Below are 14,491 nucleotides of genomic sequence, written 5' to 3' on the forward strand. Positions count from 1 at the left end.
AAGCTATTCCTTTCTTCTCTGTCCTGTGGGAGATAAGAAGGTTACTCAGCTAGTTGCTTTCTCCCATGGCAAGGGAAAAGGCTAAGAGAAGCAGAGTTTGGGCACATCTGCAAGAACGGAAGTGACATCTAGTGTCCTTTGCGATCTCTGCCAGGCAGTTAAGCTTGCTGACCTGTCTGATGATGCTGAATCAGGCAAAGAGCTCTGAGGAGGGTTGGCGTGGTGGTACTGCTCCTTAAGTCCTAGTCCTCGGGATTTGGGGGAATGGACTCTACGCCATTGGGCTCCAGAGTTGAGTGCTGTGGTGGGTGTATGAGATTGGCTTGCAAGTCTGCTGGGGATTGTTACAGCACGGAGCAAGTGCTTATGTGCAGAATAAAGCTGCTTGATGCAAGTCCTGGCAGGTGCTGAAAACAAGAGAGGGCTTAGTTTGCCATAGGCAATGCATAGCAAAATGTCTGTTTTCCTTTTTCCTCCTTCCTATAATAGTATCAGCGATACCCCAAGTGAAAGGGTTGGGGACCAGAGACTGGCGCTAGTGCTGGTCCACATTCTCACCTGTTACGTGTTTAAAGAATTTTCTTTAACTGTGAGATTAAATATTTTGAATGAGCAGACTGGAGTCTTAAAAATGAAAGTAGGGCTGCCTTCACTGTACATGTTAAAATTTTTGAAAGAGAGTCAGGTGAATATGTAGTAATGAAATTCACTGTCCGGAGGAAAGGGGAACTTAATATGGCATGTTGGTTACAGTTATTGATAAAAATAGAATTCTTTTATATTTCTACCTTATGACTTGGTTTTGCTCTTCAAGAATTACAGTTCTGCTCAGTGAGCCCTGCAGGAGCTGGATAGCCCCAACAGCTGGTGATACTTCGAATCTCTCATCCTTAGCTATGGGCTTTAGGGATTAACTCTGGGAATATAGGATATGTTTCACTAGGAATTACACACCATCCTTTTGGCACTAAAAAGGCATTAGATAAAAGCATGAAGGACAAACATTCTACTTAACAGTGACACATTCTCTTTGTTACTAGGAATAAGAAGATGTCACTTTTCAAAACTTCTTTTCAGCAGTCTATTGTAGACATTAGACAGCAGTTTATTGAAGACAATTAGACATTGAGGAGAAGATAGAAAAGATACAAGGATTGAAAAAAAAGATATAAAATACTGTTATTCACAGAAGAATGATTGTGTACATTTAAAGCCCCTCCCCGAATTGGTATATAAATTTTTATGATTGGCAAGTAAGAGATTAGCAAACTTTTCCAATACCAGTTAATATACCATGATGCACTGACTGTCTGTATATTAGGAATATATAGTTAGGGAATGATACCATTTAAATGGCTTTGAAAATATCAGATTCTTACAGAATTCCAGATTCTTATAGAATTACGGTGATTGTTAAATCTGATTTTCTTCCTCTATCTTCTAAAAATATTAAGATTAAGAAAGAGAAAAAAATGTATCCACAATTCATACATTCAGATCTCCTAACTAGGAGATAGAGGATACTGCAAACTTACTTGAATTTGAGTCACCTGAGTCCAGGACAGAGTCAGGTAGAGACTGTACAGAAACAGGAGAGGGAAACAGGTACCAGCAGGAGTGGGACACAGATTACATCACCTGCCTAAACAAAGGTTCCCACTCTGAAAGTGGATGTAGTTAGGATCAGCGTGAGCCCTGGTGTAAGGGAGTACTGGCTACTGGGGAATCAAAAGGAAGAGGCTTGAAAGTTTATGCAGTCAGAGGCCACTGACTTGAGGAGGCACCAATTCTGGGGAACCAGGAGGAAGCTTAGAAAGGAAGGAAGTTTTCTTTGAAGGCTGATTGGTAAAATAAAGCCTAAAGCAAGATACAAATGGCTTGAAATACAAGAGTATTACTGAGTCACAAGAAGTATCAACCATCCTCAAGATGTATCTCTGTTAAAGAAACTCAGCTTTTCTTTACCAATAGAAGAGGGTGATCTTGAACTAGACACCATTAATCTACGCAGAACGTTCACCTCCATGGGAAACTCTTCCCATGGAGGAACATTTATTATTTATGGCTCAGAAAAATCCAAAACTTTAAAAACTGGACTCAAAATGACAGATAACGCCCACACAAAGCTACTTTAAGAGGGACATTAGAAGTGAAAATCAAAGTTTTTCACATGGTAAAAACATTTCTCACCTCCCACACCACTAGAAAAACAACCATGAAGTAGAGTACAACTGAAATGCATCTCAAAATTCATTAAATATCATTAAACAAGTATTTTCACACATGAAAGAAAACTTTGAATCAGAAATTCAAAAACAAACTTAGAATGGAAATAAGCAACAACAAAAAATGAAAAAAAAAAGATGTGAGACAAATGCTAATGAAATAAACTTGGGAAAAAACTGAGAAAAAATTTAAAAAATCATTTCAGAAGTGAGGATGGAATTACAACTTAAGAGAAACTAGGACTGAAAACATGAAGGAAAGGTTTGGAAGGGTAAATGGATGAGAAAGGATTAGAGGTAGAAAGGGTTAAAAGGTAGACAAAGAGAACCCAACATACCTGTGATTGTACTCCCTAAAGAAACAAAAATAAAATAGTAGAACTAATATTTAAAACTATAAATTAATAAAAATTATGGAAATTTAAATACATACTAAACACATACGTGGTAGAAGGGCCTACTGTGTACCTGGAAAATTGACCATACATTGTCACCTCTGAGACATATCCTGGTTAAACTGTTTGACTGAAGGAAAATTCTTGAAATAGGCCAAAAGATCAAGTCATTTATAAAACAGAGGACATCAGGCTGGCTTTAGAATTTTGACAGTAATACAGCACAGAGCATCAGTGGAGCAACAGCATTGCCATAAAACCCAAGGAAAGAAAATGTAATCTAAGGACTGGATATTTGTTGACGTTCTTCATAGGAAAAAGGCCATAGAAAAATAATTCTAAGTATGAAGAACTCAAGAAGCACTGATCTTACAAGCCCTCCTGTGAAACTACTGGAGGATAAACATCATTAAACCAAGAGATGATTGGGGAATAACCCAGCAAAAGGAATGATGTGGAGTATTCAGTATACTTTGTTGTAGATCTGAGACCAAAACAAGGATGGTGGGGGATTGGGAGGCACTGTGTGAAAGTTATATGTCCTCATAAAATTGGAATAACACAACTAAAACAAAAAGATAAGGATAAGTGAGAAAGAAGAAGGTAGAATAAGTTCATTAATCACCACATCAGTAAAAGAGGAATTAAAGCTATAGTAGAATGTTAAGTAGGGGAAAGTATACCAGAGATACTGGTATAAAGGTCACCATTAGAACCCTAAGATTTTCTAAATACAAAAATAAATGCATAAGAGAGCAAAGGAAATCTGTAAGTCAACAAAGACCTAGAGAAACATTAAATATAATTCAAAAATAGTGGTGCCTGGGTGGCTCAGTGGGTTAAGCTGCTGCCTTTAACTCAGGTCATGATCTTGGGGTCCTGGGATTGAGTCCTGCATTGGGCTCTCTGCTCAGTGGGGAGCCTGCTTCCCTCTCTCTCTCTGCCTGCCTCTCTGCCTACTTGTGATCTCTCTCTGTCACATAAATCAATAAAAATCTTAAAATAAATAAATAAATAAATATATATATATATATATAAAATTCAAAAATATAAAGTGTGAGATTGGGACTAAACATTTCAGTTACATCATTAAATGACTGAGCTAAACTCACCAAGTAAAAGGAAGATAATTTTTATATTAGTTCACAAAGAATATCTAAACTTTATATGACAGATACACTGTCTACAGCATGGAGTATTGGGCAACTTTAAAAAAGAATGTGGAAAATTCCTATGCATCGATGTGGAACAAATTCTAGGGTATCTTATATTTTTAAAAAGTGCAAACATTTAAAAGAATGTGTGTGGTATGCTACTTTACAATTTTTTGTGTATCATCCTCTCACCCCTGGACTAGTTCCTTAAATTATTTACTAATGAATCACTCATTGTTTGAAAGTGATGACCAGAGAAATTTAAATGTAAATAATCAAGAGCTACTAAAACTTGAATATCAATTAAAAATGTTGCCATAAAAAAAGCTATAAATCAATGAGAATGTAGTTTTCAGTCTACAAAAATGTACTTAGATACAGCTGTTTTGAGGAACACAGGCATTACATAGGAGATACCTGTATCTGATTTGGACAGACATTATTTCTTAGATAAATTTGTTAATAAGGCAGATGGTTATTACATCTACTGACCAAGTGGGTTTTTTTGTTTGTTTGTTTGTTTTTGTTTTGTTGTTTGTTTGTTTAAACAAAACACTATCCTTCCTCTGGAGCTCCTGGCTGGCTCCATTGGCTCAGTTGTGCTGTGACTCTTAATCCTGAGGTCATGGGTTCAAGCCCTACACTGGGCCTGGATCCTATTTAAAAAAAAAAAAAAAAAAAAGAAGAAGTAAATAAACAACACTATCCTTCTTGAATAGCAAATGAACATATCTGTTGCAGATATGATAGCCTGCATCATTCAATCTCTTTCCAATATTCCTTTCCATAGTATACGTGTTAGAGAACTAAAAAGATCATTTCTCAGATATCACTGTGGCTCAGACTCTGGGTGTGGTTTAGGTTCCACCAGTCAGACGCACGCATGGAGCTGTGAACTCACAAATGAATTAACTGGGGGTGGGGAGGGGTGTGGGCAGTGTGTGCAGGGATCCGTTTTGCCAATGTGACCGTAATATGAGTGGCATGGCATCAGAGTCAGCGGTTCTGCCAGCAGCTTCTGGACATCAAGATTGTGACCTGGGTTATGGGATGCTGGAGCCAGGGGTTGGCACAATGACTTCAAAACTCTGTAGCCCCTGACAATCGCAGAGATAGATGTTTCCCTGTGGTGCCAATCCCGGCTGTTCTGGGAGTCAACCTGGGAGCACAAAAACACTTACTTCTTCATTAAGTTAAATTCTTAGATATTTCTCTTATATTTCTTTATTAAGTCAAATTCTTAGATATTTCTCTTTTTCTGAAACTGAATCTTAAATGATGAAATATTCCAGGAAAAGTACCTTGAAAATAGGATGTATGTCATCTTGAAGTTCTCAAGCCATAGAATTCATTATGAAACACCCTAAACTATTAAAACATCACCAGCTAGCGGCCTTTGCGGTGCTGAGTAACCTGGCTATTCATGCCCCCGTCCCTTTGGCATGGTTGTTAGAGAATCAATCCCAAATCCATCATTTCCTTCCTATCTTGCTCATAACCTCTTATCTTCTGTTCACTGCTCTTTAATGAACAGTGCTGCAACTACTGCCATATCAATTAAAGCAAGCCACCTGATTTAGGCTCTTTTCCGTAATGTTAGCGACTTGGGCATCTCAGCACATGTGGCTCAGGCTAAAGGCAAATAGAGCCATCTCTCCATACAAGGTTCTTTTTCATGGGGCTTTTGAGTCCCGCTGAGCAGCTAGAAGCTTTGCTTTCTGGCAGACACTGTTCCTAGCCCTTTGCTGCTCTTAATGTTACCTGGGGAAGGTGAGTTCTCCAGAAGGCCTTGGAGAAAAAGAGGACTGTGTTCCATTGTAAGAGTCAGTAGTTAATCTAGGCTAAGACACAGTAGAGACCTGAAGTTTGATTATTGAAAACCTTTGCCTAGGCCAAACCTAGAAAATGAAAATATCATTTAGGTTGGTTCCAAAGCAAAGGAAATAATAGGGTAGGGGCACCTGGGTGGCTCAGTGGGTTAATCCTCTGCCTTCGGCTCAGGTCATGATCTCAGGGTCCTGGGATCGAGCCCCGCATCGGGCTCTCTGCTCAGCAGGGAGCCTGCTTCCCCCTCTCTCTCTCTGCCTGCCTCTCTGCCTACTTGTGATCTCTGTCAAATAAATAAATAAAATATTAAAAAAAAAAAAGGAGATAATTAGGTAAAGGTGAAGAAAGTGATGGGTTGCCGGCCACATGCTTGTCACAGTAAGACCAACCGGAAGGTTATTTAGGAAAGAAAGAGTGAAAACCTTTAAAAGAAGCCATGTCTGTTCTCATAGTAAGGGCATGTTGATTTTTGTCTCAGGCACTTACTGCAAAGAAAATTCTTCTCAACAGCCTTATGCAGCTACTGTCAGAGGCAGTTTGGGGTTATAATTAAGAACATGAGCTCTCTGGAGCCAGACTGCCTCCAAATCCCAATTTTACCCATGAGCATATCTGTGACATAGGGTACAAGATTCATAACTTCACTGAGTCTGCTTTCACAACTGTTAATGGGGATAAAACAGCACTTCTCTTACAAGGTTGTTGCGAGGCTTGCAGGGATAGTAAAATGTAACGCGGTTGGAATGGTGTGTCACGTACACCACATAAATGCCGGCTATTAGTATCATTAGGGTCTTGGTTTCCTCCTCAGAGGTTCTTGAGGATAATTATACTTAAGAAATGATCCCCGGGTATCATTGTCTGTCGTAGTACCTTACGTTCCTGTCTTCCAATGCTATTTTTAAAATATATTAAAATATTTAATATTTTATTTAAAATATTATTCAATATTTAAAATATAAAATATTTTAAATATTTTATTCCCCCCAATTTATTTATTTGTATAAATAAATGGTCAAACTGAAGGTACGATCCATTTGCAGGTTGTGAAATCAAGGTGCTAAAAAAGATTTGCCAAATAAATGGGGAAAAAAATGTGGGAGAGGACTTGGCATTGATGAATTCATCTATTTAATCGGCACTGTTGAGGGATTAGTGTGAGTCAGCTATCCCAATGGCACTGTGGATACCGGGATGAAAAAAACAGAAGCCAGTTTTCTCTCCCTTACTCACTGTGCATTTTCAGAGGGAAGGATACCAACCTTCTCCATGCAAGGAACATTTACCCTACAACACCGAGTATAATGTATAGCAGTTTGAACTTACTGGTTTCCTTGTGCATGCATGAAGTAGTTGGTTAACTCAGGATGGCAGGATTAACTTCATTATTTAATCCTCACTCAACAGTTTGCATTGCTAAGGTTTGTAGGCCTCAGAGAGAATTAAGATTTCATTATGCTTGATAATTTAATAATGGATTATTTTATCATTTTTCTTTTGTTTACATGGCTGTTCTTCCAAGATCAAAATTGCAATGAATTAATAGACTGTTAAAGAAAGACATTTCAGGCATACAGATACATTGAACCTTTTAGAATGTTTACAAGGAAATATAGTCTAACTGTAACCTGGGATTTCTAAACCTTGGCACAAAACTGACATTTTGGTCTGGATAGTTCTTTGTGGCAGGACTGTACTGTGCATTGTAGGAGGTTTACAGCATTTGTGGTTTCTACCCACTTATGTAGTGTATCCCTCCTTCCTCCTGGAGCTGAGAAAATGTTCTCAGTTGACCTGTCGTCATCTTAAAGCAATTTTACCCCCCAGAGGTGAAAAATCATAGTAATCCTGCATCTGCTTCTTTCCCTTATAAATCAAGCAAAAAGAACCTTTACTAGTCCTTTTTTCTTAGTTATTAAAATATAAATTTATAATTTTATACATATATGTAAAATAATTAGAAGGATATATAGGAAAATTCAATGGAGTTGTCACTATCACTATAATTCAAGCTTCATTAATTATATACTCATTAACTCATTCATCTGATGTTTTTGTTCTTTTCTATAGTAGGAGAAAAAAAGTATATGAGGATGGCCTATTTTCTAATATTTGATTTGGCTATTTCTGTTTTTTAAAAGACAAATTGGTTGCTAATAATTAATTGGCTTTGAAAGAATGTAAGCCACCTCTTTACCTCTACAGTGACTATTTCAGAGGTTCAGGGAATGGCAAAATCATAATGGAATGACTCACCCTTCCAGTTAAAATATTTTTACATGTATCACCTCACTTGATTTGAAAGCTTGAAGTTTACTGCATGTCCATGTTCCTTGGCTACAAAACAGAATTTTTTTGGTGTTGTTTATTTTTTTGTATTTTATTTATTTGTTTGTTTATTTACAAACACAGTTTTCCTAACCTAAAAGGGTTCTTTTCACTGTACTGGATCCCAGCCATTGAATGAAGTATTAGTTATTAAAATTACTGCTAGCTGCCCTAGCAATTTGAGAATCTCAGTGTCTTACAACATGACAGTTCTATATTTCACACTAAATTTCATGTGGTTGAGTGACTCTCTTAGGCAGCTCCCATTCAAAAAGTGAATTGTGGGCCTCTCATCATACCTGAATCTTTTGCTTTCAACAGCATGGACAGAGGCAAAGGTAGAACGTGGAAGATCATGTGAAGCATTTTCAATATATATATATTTATTTATCTTAGAGGGACAGAAAGAGAGAGAGAGAGTTGGGGGAGAGGCAGAGGGAGAGACTCCCCATGCCGACTCCCTGCTGAGCTCAGAGTCCATCACAGCTGGATCCCAGGACCCATGAGTCCATGACCTAAGCTGAAACCAAGAGTGGGACACTCATCTGATGAAGTCACCCAGGGGCCCCTTTGCAAAGCATTTTTGAGGCCACCTCAAAATTCTCTCAGTAACAGATGTTTACTGGGCACTGCTGTGTTCCAAGCACCGTGTTTAGGTGCTAGGAATACAGTGGCCCTTTCAAAAAGAGCCTAGGCCAAGGAAGGAAACTTTGGACTAGAAAAGATCCCCTGCTGCTTCTGTGGAGTGGGAGATCCCGCAGGAACTCATCCTGGGCAAGGCATAGATTTAAAGTGGAATTAGAGAATGCAGACATCTAGTAGAGAGAGAGTGATAAAGAGTGTTTGGGACTCTTAATCTCACAAAACAAACTGAGGGTTGCTGGGGGGAGGGGGGTTGGGAGAAGGGGGGTGGGGTTATGGACATTGGGGAGGGTATGTGCTTTGGTGAGTGCTGTGAAGTGTGTAAACCCGGCGATTCACAGACCTGTATCCTGTATTTTTTATTATTATAAAAAATAAAAAATTATATATATAAAAAAAAGAGTGTTTGGGAACAGAAGGGATTTAGGCATGAGACAAACAACCGAAAATCCCCAGCAAAGCTGAACTTTGTCTGTGTTCTCAGTACCTGTAATTTCCCTATTGCCTAGCTAGGTTTTAATGATTTGATAAGGTTCAGAAGATGCGGATCTGAGATCAAGAGTAAATAACTGTAGAAAGGAGTCTCAAAACCTGCTCTTGAACAAAGGTGTGAGAGTTCTAAAAGGCCAAGACAGAAAAACAGGGGGCGAGCATTCTGTACCCCGGGATAAGTAATTGGACCATTTTAGGCTCTTGCACATAAGAAGGCTGTAAAAAGATCCTGAAATCCTTAGCTCAGCACACACCCTCAGGTTGGGCATACCAAAGGATGAGAAGAAAGAAGTCTTTGGAAAACATAGTTAGGAGTGTTATGACATTGGGAAGCTGTTTCTCCTCAGCTAAAGCTCAGCAAAAGGAGAACATATACAGACCTTGATAATGCCCCGTGAAGTTTGGCAGAACATAAGGGACTGTAACTTTTGTGTGAAGCTGCCTAGTGATACCAGGGACAAAAATAGATGGCACATTAGGCATCAGTGGAAGAAGCAGATGCCTCAGGAGGGCCAGATGAGGACTGCACTGGACAAGGAGGCAGCTTCACTGTTTTGAAAGGGGGCATTACATAAGAGAGCTTTAGGCAGAGTTTGGAAGTGAACTGTAAAATACAGAGGCTCGCAGTGGGGTCCTGAATGTACAGAGACATTATCTACATCAAAGAAGCTTCTCTGGTATTTCTAAAGGGGGTTGTCCAAAATAATACAAAGAGAGCCTTGGTTTGTATAGAAATAATGCCTGACCCATGGTGAGCATCTACCCATCTTGGAAATTATGAATGCCTTACATGTATTAATTCAGTTCTCACTGCATGGGGAAATGAAAGCTCAGAGAAGTTAAATAAATTGCTCAATTCATGTAGCCAGTTCACAGATCACCATGTCCGCAAAGCAGAAACAAGCTGTAGAAGGACTATGTTTTAAGTGAAATTTGGGAGCTTTGTTACTACAAGGTCATTTTACTCATTTGAGATGCTGTCTTACCAAAAAGGGTCTAAAGAATTTTCATTTCCTGAGACTGTCCAGAGAAGTCATGAGATCTGCCATCAATTTGAGCTTAAGAATAAAGAAGAATTGGGGCATCTGGGTGGCTCAGTGGGTTAAACCTCTGCCTTTGGCCCAGGTCATGATCTCAGGGTCCTAGGATCCAGCCCTGTATCGGGCTCTCTGCTCAGCAGGGAGCCTGCTTCCCCCTCTCTCTCTGCCTGCCTCTCTGCCTCTGTGATCTCTCTTTCTCTGTGTCAAATAAATGAATAAAGTATTCATAAAAATAAAATAAAATATATTTAAAAAAAGAATAAGGAAGAATTAACCCCACAAATCTGGGAAGCACAGAGAAGGGGTGACATTGTTTTCTGCTTCCCCTCTATGGAGTTCCATTCTTTGAACATAGCACACATTACTTGTTGAGTAGCAACTGTGTGTAGAATGCTGGACTCGGAAATGTAAATAATCTTAGAAAGGACTTTAAACATATACTACAAAGATAGGTAAATAGAAAGTTAAACAGAAAAGTCCAAAAACTCAAAACACATTTTCATTTATAGCTATAAAATGGCTATGATGGTTAGAATCCCGAGTAGAGTTTTGTGGAGCACAGCCAGATTTTCGACAGCAACAAAGAAGGAGACCCTACACAACAGAAAGCAATGGGAAATCTCAGTTCTGGGAAGAAAATCTGTGGGAGGATGGGACTAGATCGCTCCTGAAGGGAGTTAAGGGAAAGAATACATTTACCAGGCAGAACAGAGTTGGGCTTCACTGGTAGCAAGAAGTAGTGACAAGGACTTACCTGTGGAGGGTTTGAAGGTCTTACATGTAATCTAACCCCCCTGGAGGGTAATTTACAGCCTAGGAAGTCACATTGCAAACTGATTTTACTGGCTTAGGCCAAAAAGCCTGGAGGAATCTTTGTTTCTGTAATTGAAAAACTATATAAGAATCAGAGGTTTTCCGGATGGGCTATCATCCGCATCAACAAAATTTGGTACTCCACTGGAAGTGAAAGACATACTTGATTATTAAATGTCTACTTCTTTTAGAGAAGCATGTTTGTGACAAGGGTAAACAGCAAGCTTGTGAAGTTTTATTTGCTGCATCTGTGAACAGATGAGTGATAACTCTATTATTTATGGTCACAGATTCACAATGGTGGTTGCAGTTTCTTTTCCTGGGTTTCTGATGAGGAAGAACAAATAATTTTTTTCTCTCTAAAATGCTTAAATGAACTTTCTAAAAGTGTTTTTAAATACTTGGATTCATGAGAAGCCCATGCATTACACAGCTGAGTGAAGGGAGATTTCAAATGGATGCCTTCTTTACTCCCCCCAGGTCAATAGCTTATCTCAGTGAGGTAGAAAACAAAACAAAACAAAGCAAAAACCCAACAAAACCATGTCTGACTACTCAGAAACATTTAATGTCTTTTTTAGCTGAGAGTCTCATAAAAAAATAAAACCAAACTGCATAGGCAGAGAATATGCCTCAAGATACTTGTTTTTTTCAGGTTATTTCATGTGTCTATCAGACCCATTCCCTGACTTTTTTGTATCAGGGTTAAAGGTGCTAATTTTTATGTGGCTGGTTTAAAAATGTGGTTCTAGGGGTAGCTGGGTCCTTCAGTCGATTGAGTGGCTGACTCTTGATTTCAGCTAGGGTCATGATCTCAGGGTAGGCAGGGAGTCTGCTTAAGGATTCTCTCTCTCCTACTGTCCCTCCTTTCCCTTCCCTCTCATATAAATAAATAAATCTTTTTTAAAAATGTGGTTCTGAATCTAGGAGAGGGCTGGGGAAAAGGAGAGGACAGTGCACTTTGAGAGATTTAATGTCTTTGTTATTAAGACCCCCATAATTGTTTGTAAACATTCACAAATAAATCAATTGGTTGAAGACAGTTTGGACTATAAACTTAAAATCATCATGTCTATTCAAATCAAAATATCATACAGGAAAGAGAGCACTTACTAAGTTGGCCTTACAAGGCCTGTATCTTATGATTCTTACAGCTCAAAGCATATACTGACCTGGTGAATTTTCACCTTCATTCATTTTTTTGGTACCCACTGTGTGCCAAGCCAGCATTTCATGACTCCCAGAGTCTCTGTGAGACTTCTGAAGACAGATAATATCAGCACTTTATAGCACACAGTTCTGAAATTTAAATCCATCTATCTTTTACATATTTAGGATTGGCTGCTTTTCTTTCAAATGCTTGGAGAATTTTTCAATCCTTGCTTCTAGGACTTGACTACCCCTTCCTTGCCTTTCCTACCTCTCTCGTTCCTTTTGAACCTTTCAGCACCTCTAAAGTATTCTGTATTATGTGTGACATGTCAAATTGGTTTTCTCTGCAAAGGGAATCATTCACTGCTGCAGAATTTGGGATTTTTTTTTTTTTAAACCAAGGAAAGCACCAGAATGTTCCCTGAAGAAAAGAAACAACTTTTAATTCTAAAATCATGTAATTATTTCTTAGCCTGCAGCTCACCTGATGTCAAAAAATCAACCCCCCCCCAAAAAAATTTGGAAGGATTACCTTCCAAAATTTAACTCTCAGTGAATGATGCTTCTAATTCATCCTTGCCAGAAAACACTGACTTCTTCATTGAAGGAAGTCCGGAGTTTTTACCATTGGATTCACAAACTACATTTAATTTAATTTAGCTTTTCTTTCTTCTTCTTTTTTTTTTTTTTTAATTTATGGATATTTATTTCTTTCTATCATTAAAAGCATACATCTAAGACCCCAAAAAGCTAAAGATAGCTTTAACATACACCACAGAAGGCTACTGCTCTGTGTTGTCACTTAAATCAAGCACTATGAGAATTTCTTGTTTGGCTGACAACACAGCAGTGAGCTACATGAGGAGAATGCTACAGTATTTCCCTTGGGCACTTTGACTGACAGTCACGTCAGTCACATACCATTTTAGGTGCCAATGAAAATGAAATTTAAAAAACAAAGCTCCTTTTAGTTGGTGAGAGTAGTTGGAGAGTCTTCTTGAAAGACTAATTGCATTCAAATGTCTTTAAAAAGTCTTCTTTTCACCTTTGTACAAACTTAAAGTGGAGACCTGTATTATGATCTGATTATCCTACACATCTAGTTTCCTTTAGAGTCAGATATCCTGTAGATATTCTGGGGAGAGAAAAATCACTATTTTGTTTTTAGATAGTAGATGCCATTAAAAATAACAGACCAGTCCATGCTAGGTCCAGGCGAAAAATTACCTTACAGGGCTAAAGGACCACACCAGTCCCATCTGTGCACATACCCACGTCTGCCATTACATACTTACATAAATGACTTGGTTGGGTAAGAGGGTCTATGAGGATAGAAACATTATACATAGGTATCTAAGGTAGGAGAGAACAATAGAGCAGCCCCTTCTTCCACAGAGGTTACATTGGACTAAGTCTGTATCCCTTTCTCTCTAGTTGTATTTCAAATACCTCCTAGTTTTGGCATAATCAAAATGGAAAGAAGACCATCCTGTCTTGGGTGTTCTAATTCACGTATCTCAGGAAATGGTACCCTAAACAAAGTGATAATCCCATGAACTAGACTGAGGAGTGTTTTAAGTTATATGGGACTGAGGAATGCAGGGAGCTGACTCGACTTCTGTAATTTTGGTGAAAACCAGTTGATCTGTACTTGAGAGAGAAATATCTTGGTATATAAAATTCATTTTATGAAAAAAGTATAGTTTTGAATTTACAGATTGAATTACAATTTTATTGTAATTTTCTGATCTTTATTTTTTTTTTTAAAGATTTTATTTATTTGAGAGGGTGAGAGAGAGTGTGTGTGCTCATGAACAGGGGAGGGGCAGAGGCAGAGGGAGAAATAGACTCCCTGCTGAGGGACTCAAACCTGGGACCCTGCGATCATGACCTGAGCTGAAGGCAAATGCTTAACTGACTGAGCCACCCAGGCCCCCGATATTCCTGATCTGTAAAACCTTGTTAAAAATACTCCTCTTAGAGTTGGGTTCCCAAGCAGAGCAGTTTATCTTCAAAAGACTTGGGAGTTTGTGTCACCAAAATATCCCAAAGCCCTACCAGACTGTGGAGAGAAATGAAAACACATTAGCTTGAAAACATAAATTCCACTATCTAAAAGCCCCTCACTCTGACATGGACCTCAGCCCATGGCTGGTGGGAGTTGCCGTAGTTCTGCCCCTAGGAAATTGCGATTCCAACATCTGAGGAGCTCTGTTTTCTATGTAATGGCCAAGTCATGCCACTTCCTTGCCTTTGCATGTTGACTGAAACTCTAGAGCCAGGCTTCTGCTTTGGTTTACCTTTTGAATATTTTGGGACTAGAGCATTTTCTTTAACCCCACTTTCCATGCCTGGTGCCAACTCCTGTAGAGGGCTTGACCCCAAGGAGAGAGTACTTCCCCCATTTTCTACCTTTGTTTTGA

This window comes from Mustela erminea, chromosome 7 (assembly GCF_009829155.1).
Source record: "Mustela erminea isolate mMusErm1 chromosome 7, mMusErm1.Pri, whole genome shotgun sequence".
Taxonomy (NCBI): domain Eukaryota; kingdom Metazoa; phylum Chordata; class Mammalia; order Carnivora; family Mustelidae; genus Mustela; species Mustela erminea.